Below are 26,453 nucleotides of genomic sequence, written 5' to 3' on the forward strand. Positions count from 1 at the left end.
TATGTTCACGCAGTTCGGAGCCTCACTCCTACGTCTGCGGGGCCACTCACATCAACCCAAATCTACTATTACAAAAACGGAGTACAAGAGGAGAGTTAATTACACACTAAAGTATAACCTATAACTACTCCAGAACCTACTCCAGTGGATCCGAAGTGCAGGCGTTCTTCATTGCTTCATGATCTGATTGCAAGCCGTTCTTCACACTCAACAGTGCAGTATATGTTTGGTATAGATGAACCAAGACTTTCAGAGTAAATCAATATGAAAGAGTGCGTAAATGAATGCTAATCAAAGTAGCATTTTATATAGGTAGTAAAGGATCCTTTGATCATCAAAACAAGCACTCTTCCTATCCTTGATTTCGGCTGCTCCAGTAGATTTAGATCTCCCCTTTGATAGGGTCTTGAATAAATAATTTGAATAAGCTTCATATCTCCTGGATTACTTTCTTGCACTGATCCAGTCAACTACTCCAGACGTTATGACTAATCCAACAACTAATCCAGAACTACTTTGACAACTAATCTACAATATTAAGAGATTTAAATGTGCAACATATTTACACTTACAATATGCTAACATCTAAATAAAGTACAAAACATACATGTTTCACACAAGATTCATTGGAACGAATTCAAATTGAATTTCCAAGTTAATGTAACAGGTGATATTGTATTTTTTTTAGTACACATGTGATATTGTATTATTCAAACTTCTCGAGAATATTTTATCTATGGTCATTTAGATATTCAATTAATGATAATATTTAAATATGGAAGGAGATATTAATGAAAAATGCTATGTGTATTCTTATTTTCTACTCCCAATTTTGTGTTTGTCTTGCACGCGGCTAGGCGGAGAAACAAGGAAAATCTGGTGGAACCCACAGTTGAGACCAAAAATCAGGTTCTCGTGCAAGGAGTTCTCTTCTTCTCTCTCTTTCTTCTCTCACTTCTACCTAGGAGTGATAAACTAGTAGAGAATCCATCTCAACGTCAACCTCCCCCATGCCAATATCCTTTAGCCAGCTCAGAGCTTCCCATACACACACAACCTCAGCCTCCTTTACCGTGTACTGACCTTCCATGCACATCCCCTTTGCCGCCAAGAAACTACCACAATCATCCCGCAAAACCCAACCAAGACCCATGGTGTTTTGATTAATATCAAGTGCAACATCACAATTCAGCTTCGACCGTCCAGGCTAGGAATTTTCCAACCAGCAGTTTCATGATTTCCGGCCGGCGGTGTAATATCCACCCCATGTTTGTATAGGCCAAAAAGCATTCTCTATAGCTAAATCAGTCATCCAATAGGGAGGGCCAAATTAAATTTTTTTTTTTTCTTAACAAAAGGATGTCTTTACCAAGTATATCATGACCGGCTCCCAATTATTTGTTGGGATGAATTAATTTACAATTCTAAACATTTTATGAAATTTGTAATATATTGTAATTACAAACATGCTAATAAAAATAATACGGAGTACAATTAAAACTCTGCTGTCATTGCTTATCATTTTAAAAATAAATTTTAACCATTATTGCATCTTTTTCGTTTATTAAAAAATAAGTAATTTATTTTAAGACAATTTGTAAGCGGACTATTAATACAATTGTTGCGTGGGGCTTGGATGACCAAGTACAACACCTTGACATAGAAAAGTAGCGCTAATTGCTATGCATAGTATAAAGAAATAAAGTCGTGCATTTACTACTAGTTATAATTTTTTTACGTAGTGGTAAGTGTTTGATTTTAAAAATGAGTATCAGAGTATGTCAGAAACAGTTTGAACTATATTGAAAGCATGCTATTCAGTGGTGCTGGGATGGGATTGTTTGGCGACGGCTTGGTAGGTCAACTCCAGCATCCTGCGACATAGTATTAATTAAGTGCTTGATCGACAATTACAAATTAAAGTTATTTTTCTTTATTATGAGTAAGCCCGTAGTCACTATCCATATACCATGTTTTCCACCAGGTAAGCATCTTACTTTACCAAAAAAAAAAGGGTCGATCTCTTAATGTTTTATTATAATTTCTTTAAATATTAATTTTTTTTCGAATACTACTGACTTGTTACAATGTAATATTTGGTTCGAACCCATGACCTCCCATATGAGAGAGTCACTTCATGCCATCAAACCTAAAAAAATAAAATGTTTTTTTTTTTTTTTCGAGCGGTGCGTACAAAGGGTAGGAACGTAATCAACGCGAATTGAAAGCTCAATTTTGAGTTGGAATCACTAGAGGAAGGGCTTGAAGGGACCTAATCAAGGCGAGCCCGAATCGTCGTTCCCGAATGGATTGTTCTCGGGCAAGCACTGGGTAGCCTCAATGCCTTGATAGGCCAGCTCGGGCCGCCTATGAGGAAAATGGCGGCTCGCAAGAGAATAATCCATTCGGGAATGGCGTGATTCGGGTTTATCTCCGGGAGGTTAAGGAATGCCAGACCAAAGCACAAGGGATCCCGTACAAGAAGAAAAAGAAGCTGTAGTTAAATCTAGTTAGGGGAATTTTTTTTTTTTTTAAACTGTGGATTTATTCCATACTCAAAAGAGGCTAACGCCTTAACAAAGACGCCATGGCCCCAAAAGTGAGGCAAATTATGCTGTGCATCCGTATGCACCATGCATGGTGCATACGGATGCAAAAACGACGTCGTTTTAATAAAATGCGCGTCACCCCTTAAAAAAAAATCAGGTTCGATTCCCAGCAACAACATATGAACTAAAATTCCATAATCGATGAACTATAATTCCATAATCTAATCTATGAACTAAAAATTCCAGAATGAATGAACTAAAATTTCATAATCTATAAACTAAAATTTCAGATCGATGAACTACAATTCCATAATCGATGAACTATAATTACATAATCAATGAACTAAAATTTCAGAATGAATGAACAATATAATGTTGTTGCTGGGAATCGAACCTGATTTTTTTTAAAATGGGAGACGCGCATTTTTTAATAAAACGACGTCATTTTGGCATCCGTATGCACCATGCATGGTGCATACAGATGCACAGCATAACTATCCTAAAAGTGAGCCATGGCTCACAAAGTATATAATATGTACAAGGGTGGCCCAAAAGTGACCACCCCAACACAAACAAAATTAAAAGGCCCAAGAGCCTAACTCAACAAGGGCCATTTTGGCCTCCTACAAAATGGCCATACGGCCCTCAATCTAACCAGCCAAGACAATGCTTATTGCATGGACCGTGGTCCACACAACATGTGTGGACCGCGGTCCTAAACGACGCCGTCTCTTCTTAAAGAAGAGACGACGCCGTTAACGAGGGAAAGCTTCATTATACACAGAGCTTCGACGATGACAGCACACTACTTTTTTTCAAAATACACAGAGCTTCGACGATGACAGACCTATGCTCAGAGCTTCGCCACTCCAATGCGCTTCGTCTTCTCCATCACTGAAACGAAGGAAAGCTTCATACCTACAGATTCATAAGGTATTGTTTCTTATTAGATCTTCAAACACTTGAATATACATTATTTTCTACCTAGGGTTTATACATTACTAGTGATTTCTACCTAGGGTTTATACGAGATAAAACCTTCATTCATGTGTTTGCTATGATTCTTATTAAACACACACACACTCCTATTAGAGCTTAAAACAACATGAATGTACATTATTTGATATGATTTATTGTTGTTATTCATGTTTGCACTCAAAGTTAACCCTTAAGAAAAGCTTTTCCAAGGAGTCAATGACAAGGAGATTTGTCCATGAATCATAATAGTAGTAAACCCAAATATGCACATAACTATAGACAAAAATTGCCCAGGGATATAATGCCAATATTTCACAACTGAAGTTTGGTCATTCTTATTTAATGATCATTATATTCTGGTAAAAGGGACAAATTTCATTCGATAGAGCAACTTGACTTGCCTGATATCTGTTGTAGGTAATCTTGAAAGACTTCAATCTTTTGTCTTTAAATGTAGGCTGAAACAAACTGAAAGTTTTGGGTGATTGATTATTTGTAAATGTATATTTCCTGTTTTTCCTTGTACACTTTCGGTCCTTCTAGTCCTATTGCTGCTCCTTGTCTCAACAATTTAATTTCCCATCTTATTGTCAATGTTTTTTGGGCTTGAATGTGTCACAGTGTCATGTGTGATGGAGGACAATAAGTGCTATAGAATTCCATATTTAGTTCTATGTACGAGTTGCTATCTGAATATTTATTAGTAGGCCAAGACACTTAAAGAACCAGCAAAAAAAAAACAAAAAATATGTAGTAATAGCCATTTTCATAGTAATATTGTAATATAATATGTCAAGGAAGGGATGCTAGGAATATGAAGAGATTTAGGCTATATATGAATATGTGCAGTAAACCAGAGTTTAATAACATTATTTCAAATAGTGCATAAAGAAAGTATGTAGTTTAATAACTTTTTACAATGTTCTTAGCAGAAACATTTTAATGCCACTGTCAAAGTTTTAAGCCTACTTCATTTATGCAGTGTATTTTATCTTGTTAGCCATAGCAAAAGATGACTTCAAACAAAGATACTGCTGAAATGAAAAGAAAATATCAAAGGAAAAGAGCTAGAGCAGTAGATAATGAAGGAACATCACAAGGAAAAACCAAAGGAAAACGAAAACAAATGAGTCAATCTGAGAATGTAGAGCAACAGCAGCATATCAATAAAAACAAGCTTAAAACTAGAATGTCACCTATCGAATTCCTGCGGTTGGTGGAGAAACTAACAGATGAGCAAAGAAAAGCGGTAGAAAATATTGGATTTGGATCACTACTACAGTTGAAATTGTCTTGCTGGGATACAGAATTATGTGCATATCTGGTGAAGAATTTTGATATATATAGCTGTACATTGATGTTGCAAGATGAGAAGATGCAACTGACTCAAGATGATGTTCACAACACATTAGGTCTCCCAAAAGGAGATATAGAAATTTTTGAAGGAAACAATTCAAATTCAACCAAGGAATACAACAGTGTATTGGAGCAGTGGAGGAGAATATGGAAGATCGAGACATGCGGTCCTTTGATTAAGGATCTTTCAACGGGAATCGCCGAAATGAAAGAACATGGAGACATGTTCAAGATAGATTTTGTTGTCTTTGTGGTTTCTACTCTCATCCACGGCCATACAAACAGAGTTACAAATTTCAGAATCCTTTTCTCACTCTTGGATGTTAAGAAAATCAAAGACTTAAACTGGTGTGCCTACATCATGAAGTGTTTGGTTGACACAGTTGATAGATGGAAGAAAGCAAAAACAAGTACAATTTTCACTGGGCCACTTGTTTTCTTAGTGGTAATACATCTAATTCGATATCAACTAATTCTAAATATTATTTAATATCTTAATCTATTTTTTGCTTTCTTCCTAACATTTTTTTTTAGTATTCATATCTTGATAGGTTGCAGTTCAAGGGGCAACAATTTAAGAGGAACTACCCAGCCATTTCTAATTAGACATTCGAAATGGTTCAAAAGAGGATTATGAGTGAAAAACAATCAAAAGGATTTGGCAGAGGAAAGGTCCTAGACAGCCTTACAAAGAGGGTTCATGATGCTAAAGAGGTTATTATAGACACTGACAACGTAGAAACAAGTGGAGGTGTTCATGATAAAGACTGTGAAATAAGTGATGTTAAGAAGATCTCCAAGGGCATGATGAAATTTGCTGCTGCAGTAGTCGAATTTGGAGGGGTGATGGCTGATGTGGGTAGCAAGCAAACAAGCAAGGAAGTTGTGAAGATGACATTTACCAAGATATCTAATCTACTAACCACAATGTCAGCTTCACAACCGACTGAGAAGGATCCAAGGCTGTTGGATGACGATCCAATATTTGAAGATGAGAACTTCATGGCTGCAATAGCAGCACTTGAGGATGCATTCAAAGAAACATCAAGTTCTTGCGCATTCTCCCTACCAAGATTTGATCTTCTAACACCTACCCCACCTGCTGAAGAGAAAACATTGCTGGATAAGTAAGTTATACTGAAATTGTACATTATTTTTATCCCTTCAGTACATTATTTTTGCCTATAATGTACATTATTTAAATTTGCTATTGTTTCACTGTATACACATGAATATATACATATATTTGTGTGTCATTAATATATTTTTTACAGTATCATTGAAGAATCCGAGTCAGATCTTGAAGATTTCCGAATCAGAAAAAGAGAGCATAGAAAGTTTAAAAATCTTTCATTAAAATATAGGTCTCCGTATTGGACAAAGTATAATAAAGAGCTTTTAGATGTGACTCAGAAAGAAAAGCTTTTATCTGACTATGCTTTCATTGAGCCTTGTGAGGAGCACAGAAAAGAGTATGCTATTAACTAACTTTGAAACTATTACATACTAATTTTCATCTTTAATATGTATTAACGGGTATATTTGTTGCAGAGAACTTCTCTTTAAATATGACGGGAATTATATTGCACGGGACCAATTCCTAACTTTGCGGGATGGTAAGGTGGAGAAGAGCATAGTTGATGTATGGTGCATAAGGATGAACATTACAAATCTCACCCGTGGCATGAGTGAACCGAAATGCGTCTACTTCACAAATTTCTTCGTAAGTAGTAGTGTACATTATGTTTTCTCCTACATGAAATTATTTTTCTATATAATATACATTCTTTAATCTTTGTTTATATTGTTTTCTCCTAGATGTAAGTTGATTCAGCTGCTCCTTATAGACTTGGGGTGCCAGATATGACCAAACAAAAGCAATTTGAAGATGCAATAGACCACGAGCTTAGAATGGTTTCCAACTTGGACATATCTGACGCAGATTTGGTATGAGTTTATTTGAATATTTTGGCGTTTTGGTGATTGGTTATTCTCTACTTTTCTAAATGTTTTGTTAACTCTATTCTAAATTAGGTGTTCTTTGCTGTTCTTCGTCATGACCACTACTTCATTTTATGTCTCAATTTTAAGAAGCTACTTCTTCAAGTGATAGATAACAGGACCCTTAGAAAAACTAACACCTTTGAAAAAAAATATGAAAATTGTGATAAATTGCTAGTAAGTTGCAGTTCTTTCATGCTTCAATGAATCCTTTATTTGGTCTCAATTTGCACATGATCCCTACTTAGTACAGTGCTAGGTGTTGGCCCTTCCTTTAGGGCTGAAGCTATATATATATATATATATATATATATATATATATATATATATATATATATATATATATATATATATATATATATATATATATATATATATATATATATAAGTTCTTTAATGATTATAATTTATGAGAACTAACTACTGTGCAGATAAATGCCTTCAAAGGCTACTTAAAAGAAAGAAAAATCGCAACATTGCTTAGCAAAATGGCAAAGGAAAATGCATTCCAGCATGAGATTGTGAAAATGCATTGGAGAAATTCTGACAATGTGATAGATTGTGGAGTCTATTGTATGAGGCACCTTGAAACCTTCAAAGGTGTTGGTCCAAACTAGACTACAGGTTTTACCAGAACAAAACAAGATGTAGGTATCATTGTTTTTATCATATTTTCCTTATAAAGAATTGGCATATATATATATATATATATATATATATATATATATATATATATATATATATATATATATATATATATATATATATATATATATATATATATATATATATATATATATTAACTCCCAATTATTTGTGAATACATGTGCAGGCCAATATCCTAAAATCATTGAGAGCAAAGTATGCAGCATGCATATTAGTGATGGAAATCAATGAGAAAAAAGAGGAATTGCTGAAGAAAGCAGGCAAAATATATGTTGCAAAATGACTTTATATGTTCATCATATTTGAAGTAGGTTGATATAGTTAGGGGAAAGTTAATTTTTGGTTGACAAGTGCATTATGGAGTCACAAAACTCATGTAAATTTTTTTGGTTGACAAGTGCATTATGCAGTCACAAAACTCATGTAAATTTTAATATGTTACTATGCTTCAAAAACTAATTAGGAAAGATATTTTTGTGATTACCCATATTTTGAGTATCAAAATTTTAATAGCATTTGATTTCCTAGTATTATGCAAAGTTTTTAATAGGTTACAAAAACCTAATGCATTACTTAGCTTTTATGTATATAAAAAAATGTACATTTGCAGATTGAATGAAATTTTCATTCTGATGGAATCAAAAACTGAAAGTGTAAAATTATGTACACTATGGGCAAAAATAATGTACACTAGTGACAAAGAAAATGTACATTTACAGATTGAATTAAATTTTAATTCTGATGAAGTCAAAAACTGAAAGTGTAAAATAATGTACACTATGGGCAAAAATCATGTACACTAGTGACAAAAAAAATGTACATTTACAGATTAAATGAAATTTTCATTCTGATGAAGTCAAAAACTGAAAGTGTAAGATAATATACACTAGGGGCAAAAATAATGTACACTACTGAAAAAAAAATGTACATTTGCAGATTGAATGAGATTTTCATTCTGATGAAGTCAAAAACTGAAAGTGTAAAATAATGTACACTAGGGACTAAAATAATGTACATTTGAATATTGAATGCAATTTTCATTCTGATGAAGTCAAAAACTGAAAGTGTAAAATAATGTACACTAGGGGCAAAAATAATGTATACCAGTGAAAAAAAAAAAAGTACATTTGCAGATTGAATGAAATTTTCATTCTGATGAAGTCGAAAACTGAAAGTGTAAAATAATGTACACTAGGGGAAAAAATAATGTACACTAGGGACTAAAATAATGTACATTTGCAGATTGAATGAAAATTTCATTATGATGAAGTCAACTAGTTAAATTCAAACTAGCCATTAAGTTACCACTGAATTGCACCAACTGATTAAATTCAAAATCAATAATCAACTCAACAACCAATTTTAAACATAAAGATCATAATTCTAAATCAAAGTCTATATCCTGTAAAATTCTATTACAACTTCAATCAATTATCATTTGAAACATTCTGTGATCCAGACCTAGCACAAACTAACTTTGAACTACTACTACCACTTGAATGAACAAGATATCCACTCCCAACAATCTCTGAAACAACCTGTTGAACCGATGATTGGGCTGCAGCTTTCGTGTTTTCTTCAACCGCCTTGCTATAATTCCTTCGAGCTCTAGCTTGATTATGCTTCTTTTGCATTGTACTAACCAACCTTCGGTTACGCTCTCCTTTCACACCTCTACGTACAGGATTCTGTATTACACCACTTGGTAAAGGTGTTTCAAAGTCATCTACAGTAATGGGACCAACTTTAGCTTCAATCCCCTTCTTCTAAAATCATCAAAACCTGTCTCACAAACTTCACGAGCTTCGTAGTTATCTTGACTTGAAATGACTAATCTTTGGAACTTCCTACCCATTTGTATAACCCAAATGGAAGATGCAACAGTAGACATATTTGGACCAGATGAAATGTCCATGATCCTATCTTCAACAACTCTTTTTGTCCACCTTTGACATATATATTGGTCAGGTATTGTTCCAACACAGTTAATGTTGAGAATACGTAGACAATGTGAGCATAAGATCCCCATCTCAGAAAAAAAACTTACAACTACAACAAATCTTCATATCCTTGGGGTTAAAACAAACCTCATGCCGAATAATGTCAATATCCGGACGCCATACATGATATTTCAACTCATCACCACAGCTGACCACTATCTCTTGATGACATGCACCACCTTTCAAAAATTGTTCCTCAAACAAATAATAAACTTCAATAGTGTATACACCTCTAGCATGTGAAAGAAGTTTCACATGATCCATAGCCATTGTAGGCACCCCTTGAGAACAACGCAAATCCTCCCCACTCTCTTTACTCCTCCATTCATGAACTACATTAGCAAAAGAATTGTAGAAATCACACAAGCCAGCTGTCTTGGATAACCTTCTTGAAACTGAGTGATTTGTAGTCTCACTCCTTTGAGAAGATAGAATACCTCCAGAAAAGTAATCTTTGTTAAATGCAGGACACCATTTCTCCCTAATATCATATAGTTTTTCTAACCAACTATTTCCATGACACTTGTATTCAGTCACCATCCTGAAATTTTCAATCTGATGAAGTTAAAAACCAACAGTGTAAAATAATGTATACTAGGGGCAAATATAAAGTACACTAGGGACAAATAAAATGTACATTTGCAGATTGAATAAAATTCTCATTCTAATGAAGTCAAAACCCAAAACTGTAACAAAATGTACACTATGAGTAAAAATAATGTACACTAAGGACAAATATAATGTACATTAACAGAAACTTATGCCAAGGAATTGAATGATGGTTGTATTCAAACTCAGTGTTCAACTCAACAACCAATTTTAAACATAAGATCATAATATTAAAGAATAAAGTGCATTACTCCAAACACATCAAACATGGAATTCTAAAACATATCTAAAAATGATTATTTTATGACTACTATGTAATCCATACTTAACAAAACATAAAATTGTGTAACTTGATTTTATAAACACGTAGAGAAGAATGTTAAATGTAATATAAAACATACCTAGTCCAATAAAACTCAAACTCAGCTTCCGTATCAGTGTATTTCAACAGAAAGTTGAATAACTCTACAAAACCGTTTTGATTTCGTAATCCTTTGATGTGTTTTTTTTTTTGAATTTTCCCCAATATGCCAAATACACAACCTATGCCTTGTGTTTGAAAAAACTTGAGAAATTGCAGCAGACATAGCAGCACATTGATCCGTCATGATCGTTTGTGGGAACTTACCACCCATGGCTCGCAAAAATGTCTTAAAAAGCCAAACAAATGATTCAATCCTTTCATTCAACAAAAACCCACACCCAAACATGATATTCATACAATGATGATTCATGCCAACAAAGGGACCACAAATCATATCGTACTTATTAGTACGATAAGTTGTGTCATGTACTACCAAATCACCAAACAACGCGTAATCTTCTTTCATTCTTGCATCCCTCCAAAAAAAATTACACAATCTTGCATCACCATCCACTTCAAAATCATAGAAAAAGTCAGGTTCATTGATTTGTCTCTGCCTAAATATGTCGATTAATGAATTTGAATCAGTGCCATCGAAACTTTTTATTGAATCTGTAAGCAAGTTATTATATGCATCTCTTTGTGTAAATCCAACAAAGGGTGACCCTCCAGATTGTCTTTTCAAAAATCGGATGCCATCCGCCACTGCAACCCCACTTCTTTTCAAGTCTTTTAGATAGGATAATTGGTCAATACCAATGGTTCGGTGTGACCTTAGCATATAGCTTTTAGAAGATGGACACAGCTCATGATTGTGTTCCTTCACATGTTTTGTCACAATCCAATTCCCATTAGGGTCCACATCAAATTGGCAAAAAGCAAGACATCTCGTACGTGTGTCTACCCTTGTGTAAGACCTAACAGAATTATCCGATTTGCATTTGAAACCAAACTTTGAACAATGAAACTTTTTAATCTTCACATTCTGACTACCAGCAAAGTAATATTGCTTCCCCTTTCTAACACTAAATCCCATCCTAAATGCATAATCATTATATAGAGAAAACGCTTCTTCAATTGAATGAACTGAAAGCCCCAATAGCTCCTGATTAACTGAAAATTACAAAAATAATGTACACTAAGGACAAAAATAAACTACATTTTCAAATTGAATGAAAATGACATCTGATGCACTTAAATACCAACGCAGTAAAATAATGTACACTAGATTGGAAAATAATGTACATTAAGGATAAAAATAATGTATATTTTCAGATTGAAAGGAACTTTCATTCTGATGCACACAAACAACAACAATATAAAATAATGTACACTAGGGGCAAACATAATGTACACTAAGGACAAATATAATGTACATTTGCAGCAAATTATGTCAACCAATTATCATTTGAACTATTTTGAGATGCATACCTAGGGGCAAAAATAATTCATTATAACATAAGATAAACACAAAGAAAAATAACAAATAAACTACAAATCATTACAACATGATCGTTTTCGTACAAAACTACCAGTCATTAAAATAATTACAATAATACTAATAATACTAATTAATAACAAAACCTGGAATAGATGAACTCTCATCAATAGCATTTGAAGAACTTGCATTGACTACATTAGGTAAGCTCTCATCAACTGCATCCCCAAAAGTGACATCAACTGAAATATAATGAAAATTATGTATGAAAATAATGTACATTATGCATTAAAATAATGTACAATATGAACACATATAATGTACAGTATGCAAACAACTAAACAAACCCTAATCACACACATTCACTGCAATACATGAATCACAAACCTGGATTTATATGCCTAAAATCAACACCAATTGGATAAGTAGAATCAACATTAACCACAGCATTCAAATCACCTACGATACATAAAAAAAAATATATACACAATCATAAATTGCATAAAAAGAAAAATAAAAAACGAATCATAAATTGCATAAAAATAGTGTCAAAACCTGTAATAATATCATCCCCCAACTCAATCGCATCTACTCAGTTTTCCGTATCATCAATACTATCCATGATCCAAGATGAGTATTCCGAAAACACAATCCGAAAATTGAATGAAGAAACAAATTGCGTAGTCCGAATGAAATCGCAGAGAGAAATAGCTACTGGTGAGAGCAAAAGGAAAGAAGAAACGCGGAAGAAAAGAAGAAACAAAGAAAGAAGAAACGACTGATTTAGCGCCGTTAACCAGCAATGAGAGAATTTTTGTTATATTAAGGCAAAACTATATCATTTTGGACCATGGTCCACACAACCATAATCCATGCAATAATTTGCCCAGCCAAGATGGCCTCCAAAATCTCGAACCAAGGCCATATAAGGCCTATCATCCAAAAGGCCCATATTGGCCTGAATTGTAGCAAAGCCTATTCAGGCCCAATAAGCCCTACGGCTATCTTCAAGCAGCAACAAGCCAACCGGCTTTCTAGCTTACCAAGGCCCACTGGCCCTATCCCAAGAACCCTTCATTAATCACCGGCCCAGAAGCCCTCCAAACATCTGCCTCTCAATAATCTCTAGCACTGTCAAAAGCCCAAAAGCCTATCGCACGCAAATTATGCCGTGGAATCGTGTTCACCGAGAATGGTGAACACAAGTCAAAACGACGTCGTTTTTAGGCAAAAAAAAAAAAAAATCGCGGATGTGGAGTTAACGGCGCGTTACTGATCAAATTATGAATTTTCTGTTATGAGATTATGAATTTTCATAAAATTCATAATCTCATAACAGAAAATTCATAATCGCATAACAGAAAATTCATAATCTCACAACTGAAAATTCATAATCTCATAACAGAAAATTCATACTCTTATAACAGAAAATTCATAATCTCATGGTTCCAAAGTGAATGTGTAGGCATGGTTGCAAAGTGAATGTGCAGGCATGGATTCATAATTTATGAATGTCCGTGATTCCGGACGGGAATATGTAGGCATGGTTCCAAAATGAATGTGCATGCATGAATTCATAATTTATGAATGTCCGAAACTCCGAAATTATGAATGTAATGAAAATTTATAATCTCATAACAGAAAATTCATAATCGCATAACAGAAAATTCATAATCTCATGGTTCCAAAGTGAATGTGTAGGCATGATTCCAAAGTGAATGTGTAGGCATGGATTCATAATTTATGAATGTCCGTGATTTCGGACGGGAATATATAGGCATGGTTCCAAAGTGAATGTGCAGGCATGAATTCATAATTTATGAATGTCCGAAATTATGAATGTAATGAAAATTCATAATCTCATAACAGAAAATTCATAATCGCATAACAGAAAATTCATAATCTCATAACTGAAAATTCATAATCTCATAACAGAAAATTCATAATCTTATAACAGTAAATTCATAATCTCATGGTTCCAAAGTGAATGTGTAGGCATGGTTCCAAAGTGAATGTGTAGCCATGGATTCATAATTTATGAATGTCCGTAATTTCGGACGGGAATGTGTAGGCATGGTTCCAAAGTGAATGTGCAGGCATAAATTCATAATTTATAAATGTCCAAAATCTTTGTTCACCTCAAATTAAAGTAAAACCGCAAAATGTGAAAATAAAGAAGAAAAGTCACGCAATTAATTAAAAAAAAAAAAAAAAAAAAAGAAGATAACGGTGTACTAACACCGTTAGAACCGTGTTCACCAAGAATGGTGAACACGGTTCCATGGCATAACGTCTGCCTATCGCATATCATGGTCCATAAAGCCCAAAAGCCCCTCCCAGTCAGGCTTTTATAAAACTCCATGGGTTCATCAAGTATGGTAGGCCCCAAATAACGCTGGGCTAATTCAATAATCAAAGAACCTCCTTATTAAATCAAAGAGCCATTCGGCCATATACAGGTGCCCAACTCTTCCTCATCATTACGTAATCCCAACTTCTCATCATTTGAGCACACAACAAATCCAACTTTAAAGCCCAGGCTTACATCGAGACACAAGAAGCATGCTCCTTCTTTGAATTCAAATCTGAGACATCATTTTCCAATTAAGAATCTGTCCCAGTACAGTCCATTCCTCCACTTTGATAAGCTTTAGAATGGCCCATAGAACCCATAAGTAACCCCCTTCTTCATACTGAACATCAGCTCTGTGCTCCTGCAGACTCCACAAGGCAACCCCCCTCCTTATCTTTTTCATGAGGGTAGCCTGGGCCATGCCTTCTCCATGCCCATCTACATATCTTTCCTCCAATCATTATTGTGTGGACCCTGGTTCATACAAGTTGTGTGGACCATATTTTATATACTATAAAACAATGTACATTCAGTACAAAAATAATGTACACTCAGAACAAAAATAATGTACATTGTATTCAAGGGATGTACATTATTTTTGTACTGAGTGTACATTATATTATATAATGTATATTCAGTACAAAAATAATGTATATTTAGTATATTAAAAATGTACTTTTTATTATGGTTCATGTAACACTGTGTGGACCATGGTCCATACAATAATTTGTCACTTTCCTCCTATCCATTCTTGGTTTGCCCTTAATTGACAACCCAGCTTAGTTGTTGGGTCAATACAATCCTCTTCCAGCTCAGCCTTAACAATTAATTAAGTGGAATGACATATGTATATTTTATTATTATTATTATTATTATTATTATTATTATTATCCTACCAAGCATTTGACCAATCGTTATGCGTTGGACCCGTGCTGGACACGGGTAACAGTGCCTAACGGCACTGTCATCTCTTCTTTTTTTTTTTTTTTTTTTTGTTTTAATAATTTCAGACCGCTTCGTTATAGGAGTATATGTTCATAATTTTATTACTATATGTTAATAACTGTACATTCATAACTCCATAACTGTACATTCATAACTTCATAATTGTACATTCATAATTTTCGAAGCTCTATGTTCACAATTTTAGAGCTCTATGTTCATAATTTTATCACTATATGTTCATAATTGTAAGTTCATAATGTTAGAGCTCTTTGTTCATAATTCGATCAATAACTGTACATTCATAATTCCATAACTGTAGATTCATAATCTCATAACTGTAGATTCATAACTCCATAACTGTAGATTCATAACTCTATAACTATACATTCATAACTCCATAACTGTACATTCATAGTCTTCGAAGCTCTATATTCACAATTTTAAAGCTCCATGGTCATAATTTTATCACTATATATGTTCATAATTGTAAGTTCATAATGTTAGAGCTCTGTGTTCATAATTTCATAATTGTATAAATGTACATTCATAACGGCATAACTGTACATTCATAACGGCATAATTGTACATTCATAATCAAAAAAAAAAAAAAAAATAACGCCGTAAACAGCAAAACGCGCGGATTTTTTTTTTTAAACTAAATGACGCGTTTTTTTTAAAAAACGATGTCGTTTTGGGCCCGTGTCCACAATTCAGTGTGGACACAGGTCCAGGGCATAATTTGCCGCATTTGACCATCTTCGTGAATTGACCAAGATTCCAAATAAAATAGAAAAACCCTATTTCTTTTCTTCTCCTTGCGCAAGTTCTACCCTATCGCCTTCCATCTGTATTTACATAAGCAAAATTCATAAGAAGTTTCTATCTTTCCTTTTTTTTTTTTTTTTTGTTCTTTTAATTATTGAATTTCAGTTCATATATATTTGCCCATTGGTTTCGATCTTTGTATGCATACGAATGCGAAAAATTCCCTACGAATGCGGAACAATGGGACTGAATAATTATTTGATTAGCTTCATTCTCATTATTATTTAAAATTTTGAATATTTTTTATTGCTGATTGTAGCTATGCAATGCCCTAATTTTGACTGGATAGTAGCTATGAAGGGAGGGACGGAGACAAACTTGCGCACGGAAAAGAGAAGAAATAGGGGTTTCTTATTTCATTTTGATTCTTGGTCAATTGAGGAAGAGGGTCAAATGCATGGAATTCCAATCAGCACAATCATATTGTTAACCTGCTAAAAATGATAATTGCTTTTTCTTTTCGAGTTCATAAATAAATTTGGAGCTTATTCGATCGAGTTCGGTGGCTTAATTGCTATACCCACATAGTTTAATGGCATATTTGTACTTTTTCTCTATATTTTATCATGATAGTAGTTACGGAGTATAGTGTGTTTTGTCATTTCATTCTCAAACTTTTTGTTCAACAAGAATAACGACATATTTTCGGGGAAAATGCTATTGACAAAACAGATTATACTCCGTAACTACTATCATGATAAAATATATAATAATTATTTCTTTGGATTAAAAACAAAGGTAATTGAGAAAACTACAAAGCACAGTAGAATTGTAAATTATTTGAAAAAAAACTTGTTCAAAAATACATCCTTATACCCGTACATCAATAAAATATTTAGCTCAACCTCTATTATGTAGGTCTATAAAAATTTGAAATTCAGTACAATTTTTTGCTTCAATAGTGTTACGCCAACTACCATGACACAAACTCGTGAACCTTCTGAACCAGACAAGGAAAGATCCACTATACAAGGAAAGAACATTAATTTGAGGAGGACAAATCGAGAGAAGAAAAAGGCTGGATGGATGACAAATGATTATGTCTATAATTAAAGGATTGAGAAGATTGGATGGTATCACTGAAAGGAAGGAATCATGCTAGAAAGGAAAGATTAATTTGTTTACATTCAATAAGTTTTCTATATATTGTACGTACCTTTGTTTTATTGCAGTAAGAAGAATTCAAGCATTGTTTTTCTTAATTCTTGTCTTTGGAGTTTTACGTGCACTCGAAGCTCGTAACTAAGGAGCCGTACTTGCTCGAAAGGTACAACGATACGCTAGCGTATCAATTGGTGCTTTCATTTTTGTCCTCACCTCTCATTTTTTTTTTCTTTTTTACATACCCACCATGTCAACTTCAAACACCACTCAAACCCCCCCAGTTGACATTGAAGGTAGTAACCAGAATCCTTCGGAACAGCCGTGGGAAGCATCTATCTCTGCTTTGCAGCAACAACTGAATCAACAAGCCCTTTTTACACATCATAGCACACAGGCATTGCAACGGTCCATGCATCAACTTCAGCAGACCATGGACAATATGAGCATATCAATGCCATCCATGCCCACACAACAAGACATGTCGGATCCACCGCACATCGGTCATCACACCACTTTTTCCGACTCAAACAACAGGCCAAATTGCCTCAAGTTTGATCCTCCAAAATTCTCAAGGACTGACCCCGACGGATGGATTTTTCGGGCTCAAGAATATTTTGAGTACAATAATATTTCATCTGAACAACGACTACGGGTTACATCATTATTGATGGAAGGAGAGGCCTCGGAATGGTTCCGTTGGATGAAGAACAACCGTCTCTTGACTTCGTGGTTAGATTTTACAACTCAAGTCAAGTTGCGATTTGATCCGTCTCATTTTGAAGATTTCGTTGGCCAACTTTCAAAACTAACACAGCTTACGACGGTTGGAGAATATCGTAGTGCATATGAAAAGTTGTTGAACAAGGTAACTAACGTTCCAGCACCGGTCTTAATTTCTATGTTCATCGCAGGGCTGAAACCGCTGATCCGTAGGGAGGTTATGCGAGCCAAACCAGCATCACTAACTGCTGCGTTTGCTTTAGCACATGAGGTTGAGGCACAACATACTGATTTCCAGACAGAACTACGGACTACGGCCTTGCCAGTACAAAGACGCCACTACCCAAACTCCTCCCAAATAGCCCCATATCCAGTTCCACATAACCCACAACCACACCAGCCAACTGCCCAGATTCAAAACCCTTCAAATATAAATAGAAATACACCCTTATCATTACCAGTAAAACATATTACCCCAGCTATGCGCCAAGAGAAAATTGAGAAGGGCCTCTGTTTTAGTTGTGATCAGAAGTGGTCCCGCAATCATAAGTGCCCCAACCGTTTCCTCTTGTTTGAAGCACACAAGGAAGACATTGAGGAGGCCATGGAATCTAATGAGCAGCTTTTGACCGGAGACGTTTCCAGTTTGAACTCTCTATACGGATCGGGCACGCCACGATCATTACGTCTCATGGGGTTCATAGGAAATGGTCAAGTGCAAGTCCTCATTGATGGTGGAAGCACCCACAATTTCATTCAGCCCGCCGTAGCTGAGAATCTAGCTCTTCCCCTCACTATTGTTAAACCGTTTCGGGTCTACATTGGCAATGGAGATTCTTTGGCATGTAATATGCTCTGCAAATCAACCCCGTTGAAGCTGCAGGGCCATGAATTTGCTGTCAATTTTTTTGTTCTACCCATTCAAGGACCTGATGTTGTCCTCGGTGTTCAATGGTTACAGGAACTTGGAAAGATAACACATGATTACTCCGAACTAACCATGGAATTTTCTTGGCAGGGGCAGAATATTTTGTTGCAAGGTGACCAACCATTGTTGCCCACACAAATATCTTATCATCACCTGCAAGCGTTATTCTCAGAAAATGAAATCATGGAGGGTTACGAGTTATTTTTGCACACAACCAGCTCCTCAGTGCACGACGACATTCAATTCCCTGATGACGTTCCTGTTCAAATTCAGAATGTGCTACAACAATTTAGAACTGTGTTTCAGACTCCGTCGGGCCCCCCACCTCGACGGCAAACCGACCATCAAATCCATCTGTTACCTGATACGAAACCAGTGAATGTGCGTCCTTATCGCTACCCCCACTATCAAAAGACAGAAATAGAGAAGTTGGTTCGGGACATGCTCGAACAAGAGATTATCTGCCCAAGTCTCAGCCCGTTTTCTTCACCAGTGTTGTTGGTCAAAAAAAAGGGATGGGAGTACACGGTTTTGTGTTGACTACCGGGCCCTAAACAAAGTTACAGTGCCGGATCATTTTCCGATACCCACCGTTGATGAACTTTTTGATGAGCTTGGTGGTGCTAAATATTTTACTAAACTTGATCTTCGAGCATGGTATCACCAAATTAGGATGCACGATGAAGATATTTTCAAGACAGCATTCCGGACACATGAAGGCCATTATGAGTTTCTAGTAATGCCCTTCGGGTTGACGAATGCCCCGTCAACATTTCAGGCCACAATGAATCGTCTGTTCTCTCCCTACTTACGAAAATTTGTCATCGTTTTCTTCGATGACATTTTGGTTTACAGCTCATCCATGGAGCTTCATGTGCAGCACCTCCATATCATACTCGAGACTCTGGGAGCTGAATTTTTTTATGTGAAACTCACAAAATGCTCTTTTTGCATGACCTCCGTAGACTATTTGGGACACATTATTAGTGAAGGGATGCAGATGAGGAAAAGGTAGCTGCCATGAACAATTGGCCAACTCCAAAGACTGTTAAACAATTACGTGGGTTTCTTGGGTTGACGGGATATTACCGGCGTTTTATACGTCATTATGCTCACATTGCTGCACCCCTCACTGATTTGTTGAAGAAAGATGCTTTCACATGGACAGAGGAAGCACACAAGGCTTTTTTGGCCTTTAAGCATGCTATGTCCACGGCCCCTGTTTTGAGATTGCCAGATTTTGAAAAGCCATTTGTACTGGAAACTGATGCCTCAATCACAGGGGTGGGTGCAGTCCTCATGCAAGATAATCAACCCTTAGCTTTTTTTAGCAAAAAGTTAGGATCCCGATTACAAGCGGCTTCAACTTATCATCGCGAGCTCTATGCCATTGTGGAGGCAGTGCATAAATGGCGTCAATATTTGATAGGTCGTTCTTTCATCATACGAACCGACCACCGTAGTCTCAAGGAGTTGTGGCAACAATTAGTACACATACCAGATCAACAATTTTATATTCGGAAGTTATTGGGGTTCCGCTTCACCATTGAATATAAGCCAGGAACCACAAATAAAGCAGCGGATGCCTTGTCACGAGTGGAATCCGGGGAGGATGATGGGGCAGCTACCATGTTCTCTGTTTTTTGCCAACCATTACCGTCCCTGATTGATGATATTAGAGCTGAAAATGCATCTTTGGAGGATCTTCGAGCTCTACACACTAAAGCACGTGCTGGTACACTATTGCCTCCTTTCACGGTTCATGACGGTATAGTTTTCCACAACAATCGTTACTTTATTAGCCAACATTCGAACCTCAAGAATAGTATTTTGCATGAATTCCACACGGCACCAATAGCAGGTCATCCAGGGGTTAAACGGACGTTGGCAAAACTGTTAACAACTTTCTTTTGGCTTAATATGCGTAACGAAGTTAGGCAGTTTGTGGCTTCTTGTGTTACCTGTCAGCACACAAAATATTCCACTCAACCGCCTGCAGGCCTTCTCCAACCATTACCAGTCCCAGATATGGTGTGGCAGCAAGTTACAATGGATTTTATCACCCATCTACCGTCATCTCGAGGATTCACTGTCATACTAGTGGTGGTTGATCGGTTGTCAAAAGTCTCTCATTTTGGTCCATTGCCAACAGGATTTGATGCGCCAAAAGTTGCAGTGTTGTTCACAACCATGGTGGTAAAATTGCATGGTTTCCCAGACTCAATCATTTCCGACCGCGACGTGATTTTTATGAGCTCCTTTTGGAGAGAGCTTTTTCGTCTTAGCGGAACTACACTCAAACGAAGCACGGCATATCACCCCCAAACTGATGGGCAAACGGAGGTGGTTAATCGAGGCTTAGAACAATACCTCCGAGCTTTTACACATGCTCGCCCGATGCGCTGGTACGATTTCTTTTGTTGGGCTGAATATTGTATAAATACTACCTACCATGAGGGACTCAAAATGACTCCTTTTCAAGCACTATATGGCCGTCCACCACCCACAATCCCACGCTACACAGAAAATGCCAGTAAAATTGCCACGATTGACGAAATGCTTGTGGAAAGGGATGGACTGATAAAAGAACTCCAGGCCAACCTGTTAAATGCGCAACACAGGATGACACAACGGGAAAACTCCAAGCGTAGAGACGTATCTTTTCAAATAGGTGATGAAGTCCTGTTAAAACTGCAACCATACCGTTTTCAGTGACTAAACGATCATCTCAAAAGTTAGCATGCCGTTTTTATGGGCCATTTCCAATTATTGAAAAGATTGGGGCTGTAGCGTATCGTTTAAAGCTGCCAGAAACATCAAAGATACACCCAGTGTTTCATGTGTCGTTGCTACGCTCGGTCCGGACATCCGCACCTCTACCAACAGTCATTCCTCTCCCAGCAGAATTCTGGGATGGTAAACCAGTTTCCAAACCTGTGGCTTTGGTAGATACTCGAACTGTGTTGCGTAATGGAAGGCAGGAAGAGCAGATATTAACACAATGGAGCGATGGTGGTCCTGCTGATGCAACGTGGGAACCTGCCGCAGTCATTGCCAAGTATTTTGGCAACCAACACCTTGAGGACAAGGTGGTTTCCGATGGGGTCGGGAGTGTTACGCCAACTACCATGACACAAACTCGTGAACCTTCTGAACCAGACAAGGAAAGATCCACTATACAAGGAAAGAGCATTAATTTGAGGAGGACAAATCGAGAGAAGAAAAAGGCTGGATGGATGACAAATGATTATGTCTATAATTAAAGGATTGAGAAGATTGGATGGTATCACTGAAAGGAAAGAATCATGCTAGAAAGGAAAGATTAATTTGTTTACATTCAATAAGTTTTCTATATATTGTACGCACCTTTGTTTTATTGCAGTAAGAAGAATTCAAGCATTGTTTTTCTTAATTCTTGTCTTTGGAGTTTTACGTGCACTCGAAGCTCGTAACTAAGGAGCCGTACTTGCTCGAAAGGTACAACGATACGCTAGCGTATCAAATAGACAAGTCAATTACTTGAATTGCTGACACTTGGGCGTAAGTCTGCAAAATATAATGTAACAATTCAAAATAAATATAAATATATATTATAATAGGTCATTTTGGTGATTAAAATTATGATTTGGGATATTAATTAATGAAAAGCAATTGACATATTAATATTACCTTGTTGACTACAATGCGCTTCATCTTTGGAACAACCCATAAAAACGTAGTGACATCATGAGTGATGCAACTAGTTAGCCAAATGTCTTTGAGAGAAGGACTACTTGTGATTGGTAATGCATCAAGTATTTCTAATCTTAATTCTGCATCAAATAAATAAACAATTAAAGACTATTTTTTTTTGTTAGTTGGTTAGTCTAATTAAATAATGTTTTCTACATTATTTTTCTTCCCTACTTAATATGTTATATCATTAATTATATTAAGTCTACTAACCTTGAATTGCCGTCATCTCATTCTCAACCAAGCTGCAATTTTTGTACATTAGGCAAGCTAGATGCTCAAATGACAAATCATATTGATGAATCTTTTTTTTTTTTTTTGAATGCTACTAGCTCTATTACATTGTAGTATCTGTTCATATACTTTCTCAACCTACTGAAACACAAAGAGCTAATAACGCCTCCACTGAGGCTCGAACTTACAACCTTCCAAATGAAAGTCCAACCCGGGTACCATTAGACCACATAGTCCTGGTCTAAAACAGGACTACAATGTCAATATTAATTAATATTAAAATAAAGTCAATTGATAAGTATGTACTTTATAATTTGTATCTATATAACAATGGATCGAGCTAACCTGGATTCGAACAAAGGCTGACATCACAACAAACAGTGGTGTTGCGTGCAATGGTTTGCAGTATGTATTGAGGGAAAAAGCATTGTTAATTCAACAACTTAGACTTAATTAATTCGTATCACAGTGAATGTATGTAACTAATAAACATATATACTTACCAAACTTGGTTTAGAGACTTTTGCAATGTAGGATGATGGAAGCATTGGGGCAGATCCCTATAGATTATTAATTAAGTCAAATAATTAATGAGTGTTTAAATTATCATTATATTATTTTGATGTTCATTGTTTGAATTCGAGTAACTAATTACTCAATGTGCAATGCACGGATAATTTTTTTTTTTAAAACATATAAAGGAAATAAAAGTCAATTGCAAACTTGCTATTGAGCTATTATTTACCATAATAATTATTAGATTTTATAATATATAATAATAATAATAATAATAATAATAATAATAATAATAATAATAATAATAATAATAATAATTGTCACATTTATTGAGCTATTGTTTACAATAATAATTATCAGATTTTATATAGTAATTGTTTGGGAGGTATTTTGGTTGGGAAGTTGCAAAAGTATGATTTATTTGAAGGTCGAACAAATTTTTATTTGAATGGCGAATTTTTATTATAAGGCTAGCTATACAACGAACTAATTTATTATTATTGTTGGTGTTGTTTTTATTTATTTATTTATTATTTATCTTTCGATTTTGGGTACAATGAACATTTTTTTTTTTACATGCTTCGGTTCTTATTGTATGATTGAGAAATATGACGGATGCATGGACAATATAAAATATTTTCTTATATATTTTTGACCACTAAGATTAGAAAAGGAAATTTTCAATGTGCCACATACTAGAATTATCAAAAGGTTTTGCAAATTGTTAAGTTGAACTCATTGCACTGGCTACATATATTTATGTAAAGTAGATGTTGAATAAACATTTATTATGGTAGATAATAGTGTCCTAGCTACACAAAGTGAATGTTGCTTCGTCTGTCATTATCTCGGCTAGCTGTAAAATAACAACAATAAAGCTATATATCATTTTTCTGCTCCTTTGTAAACAATCAATTGCTATTTGCAACACCTTGCCCCAATTAGACAGTTTTGGTAAAGATACAACAGTTCTACCAAAATCATGTAGCTTTCCTCTTAAGCTATTGAGAACCAGCTAGGCTATATGACTATTTACTTTAAGTAGATTGATCAATATTTAATTTAAATTGATAAATACTTTATATGTTATTATCAAAATATTCATGTCAAACGTAACTTAACAAAAATACATATAAATTATAAACAGAAACATAAACTAAAACGCTAGTTATAAACAATTTAGTGACTAAAATTGCAGTTTTTCCTAATAATAATAAGAGGATGGGGGAAGGGGGTGGAGGATGAGGTTTTCTAGGTTATTTTGTATTTGACAGCGGAGTGTGAGCATCCTTACCAAGATAAATATCTTTTAATAATCTTTTATGATCTTGGAAAGACCTATTCATTAGTACATGAAATAAATATAGAAAGGATCTTCATCATGGGTTCAACAAGCCAAGCCAATACTCTCAAAGTAATCATCAATCCATACTCAAGACTTGCACAACCAACACTTATACACACAACAAAATTAGCAATCCTTAAAAACCCTCAAGAATTATTATGTTCCTGTTTGTGGACAAACTAAAATCTATGCCTTAGCCTTGACCTTATTACCAAAGAATTTGGGGTTTTCTTAAAATTGTATATACTCCATATATCCTGCAATAAAATTGTCTATATAATACAGGTAAAATTTCTAACACAAAATATTTTCCATGGGTGGCATTCACCTAAATTAAGAATTGTCTTACTATGGACAACTCCAACTAAGTAAGTTAGTCGAATAGTTGACTTCGTAATTATAACCACAAGATTCAAATTAAATATCAACTATCTTGAGAAAGCTATCTATTAGCCTTCTTGGTTTAAGATAGACAACTATATTTAATTCGGTTTACCCTTTTTTTCTTTTTTTTTTTTTTTAACGAAACCAGACTTTATTATCGACGAACAATCCGATGAGAGGCAAAGCTCCTTTGATCATACAGAACTGCTAACCTGGCCTTTTCGGGCGAAGTCGGTTTACCTCCTTATCCTCTACTCTATTATTTAATTCCCATACCTCTTTCTTACAACTTTATGTTTACATAATCCCATTTAATTATTCTTACAGGTAAATTCTTTTTGTTTTTTCTTTTCATCGTTTAATATTTTAGTATGTATTGAAGAAATAATAACACTTTTTTCTCTTGAATTGCCAAACTAACCCAACAATCACATATAAAAAGAATAAGCAAGTAGATAAATAAGCAATAAGTCTAAATAAAACAACCAAGGCCAAATATTTCCCCAAATTTCAGAACACCATTTAAAGTACCAATAATTATGCAACTATACCTAATATGCAATGTCACATATCCTAACACCGATTTTCAAAATTTTAAATTCCTACCCAATTTCATTTTATATAACCAAACTTCCTAACTTAGGCTTTAAGACCACTTTGTAACTTTGCTTTTATATCCAAAAGATTGGTACCGCTCTGATATATTATATCAGAGCCTAATTAATTTTATTTTTTCTACCTAAGATTTCGCAACGTATGTCCTGATACCCTACTTGTAACATTGGTATCAAAGCATAATCATTTCGAAACCTAAGTCTTGATACCCTAGCTCTAATACCAATTGTATCGGAGCATAATCATGATTGTCGCAACCTAAGCTCTTGATACCCACTTGTACACTTGTATCAGAGCCTAATAAATTAGCAACCTAAGCTCATTACTCACTTGTATGCTCTAAGCTCTGATACCAAGGTTTGAACTCCTAACCTCTCTTAAGGGACAAGAGTGCACGACCACTCACGCCAACTAAGCTGGTTAACTCTTTAGGATTTTGGTCTGGTTAAAAATGAAGGATTTTTTGTTTGGTGCAAAGTAAAGAAGATAAATGAAAGGTAAGTGTGTTTCAAGCAACTCTGTATTTGTCTCTCTGTTTACAGTCAAAGAAAAGAGAAGGAGAAAGGGGATATTAACAGTGGTTAAAGAAAGTGACTCTCTGTTGTATTGATGGCCGGATGGGTAAAAGGCATATATGGGCACAAAATTAAATACGTACAAACAAAAATCATCAATGTTCATACATCACATCTCTGACATTTAAAGTGTTCTTGAGAAAGTTGCAAATGACGTCGGATTACACATGATACAGGATAATATTATGTGTATAGTGTATACAAATCTACTAAATA

General features: G+C 35.2%; 1 long non-coding RNA gene across 1 annotated transcript; it reads right to left on the bottom strand.

Moving 5' to 3' along the window:
- Window positions 1-6,873: 6,873 nt before the first annotated feature.
- Window positions 6,874-24,806, bottom strand: LOC109191988. Its single transcript, XR_002056025.1, has 3 exons — window positions 24,671-24,806; window positions 12,345-12,348; window positions 6,874-6,885 (listed from the first exon to the last, which is right to left on the bottom strand). It is a non-coding gene; the product is annotated as an uncharacterized LOC109191988 (long non-coding RNA).
- Between the last annotated feature and the right edge of the window lie 1,647 nt (window positions 24,807-26,453).

This window comes from Ipomoea nil, unplaced genomic scaffold, assembly GCF_001879475.1.
Source record: "Ipomoea nil cultivar Tokyo-kokei standard unplaced genomic scaffold, Asagao_1.1 scaffold1735, whole genome shotgun sequence".
Lineage (NCBI taxonomy): Eukaryota > Viridiplantae > Streptophyta > Magnoliopsida > Solanales > Convolvulaceae > Ipomoea > Ipomoea nil.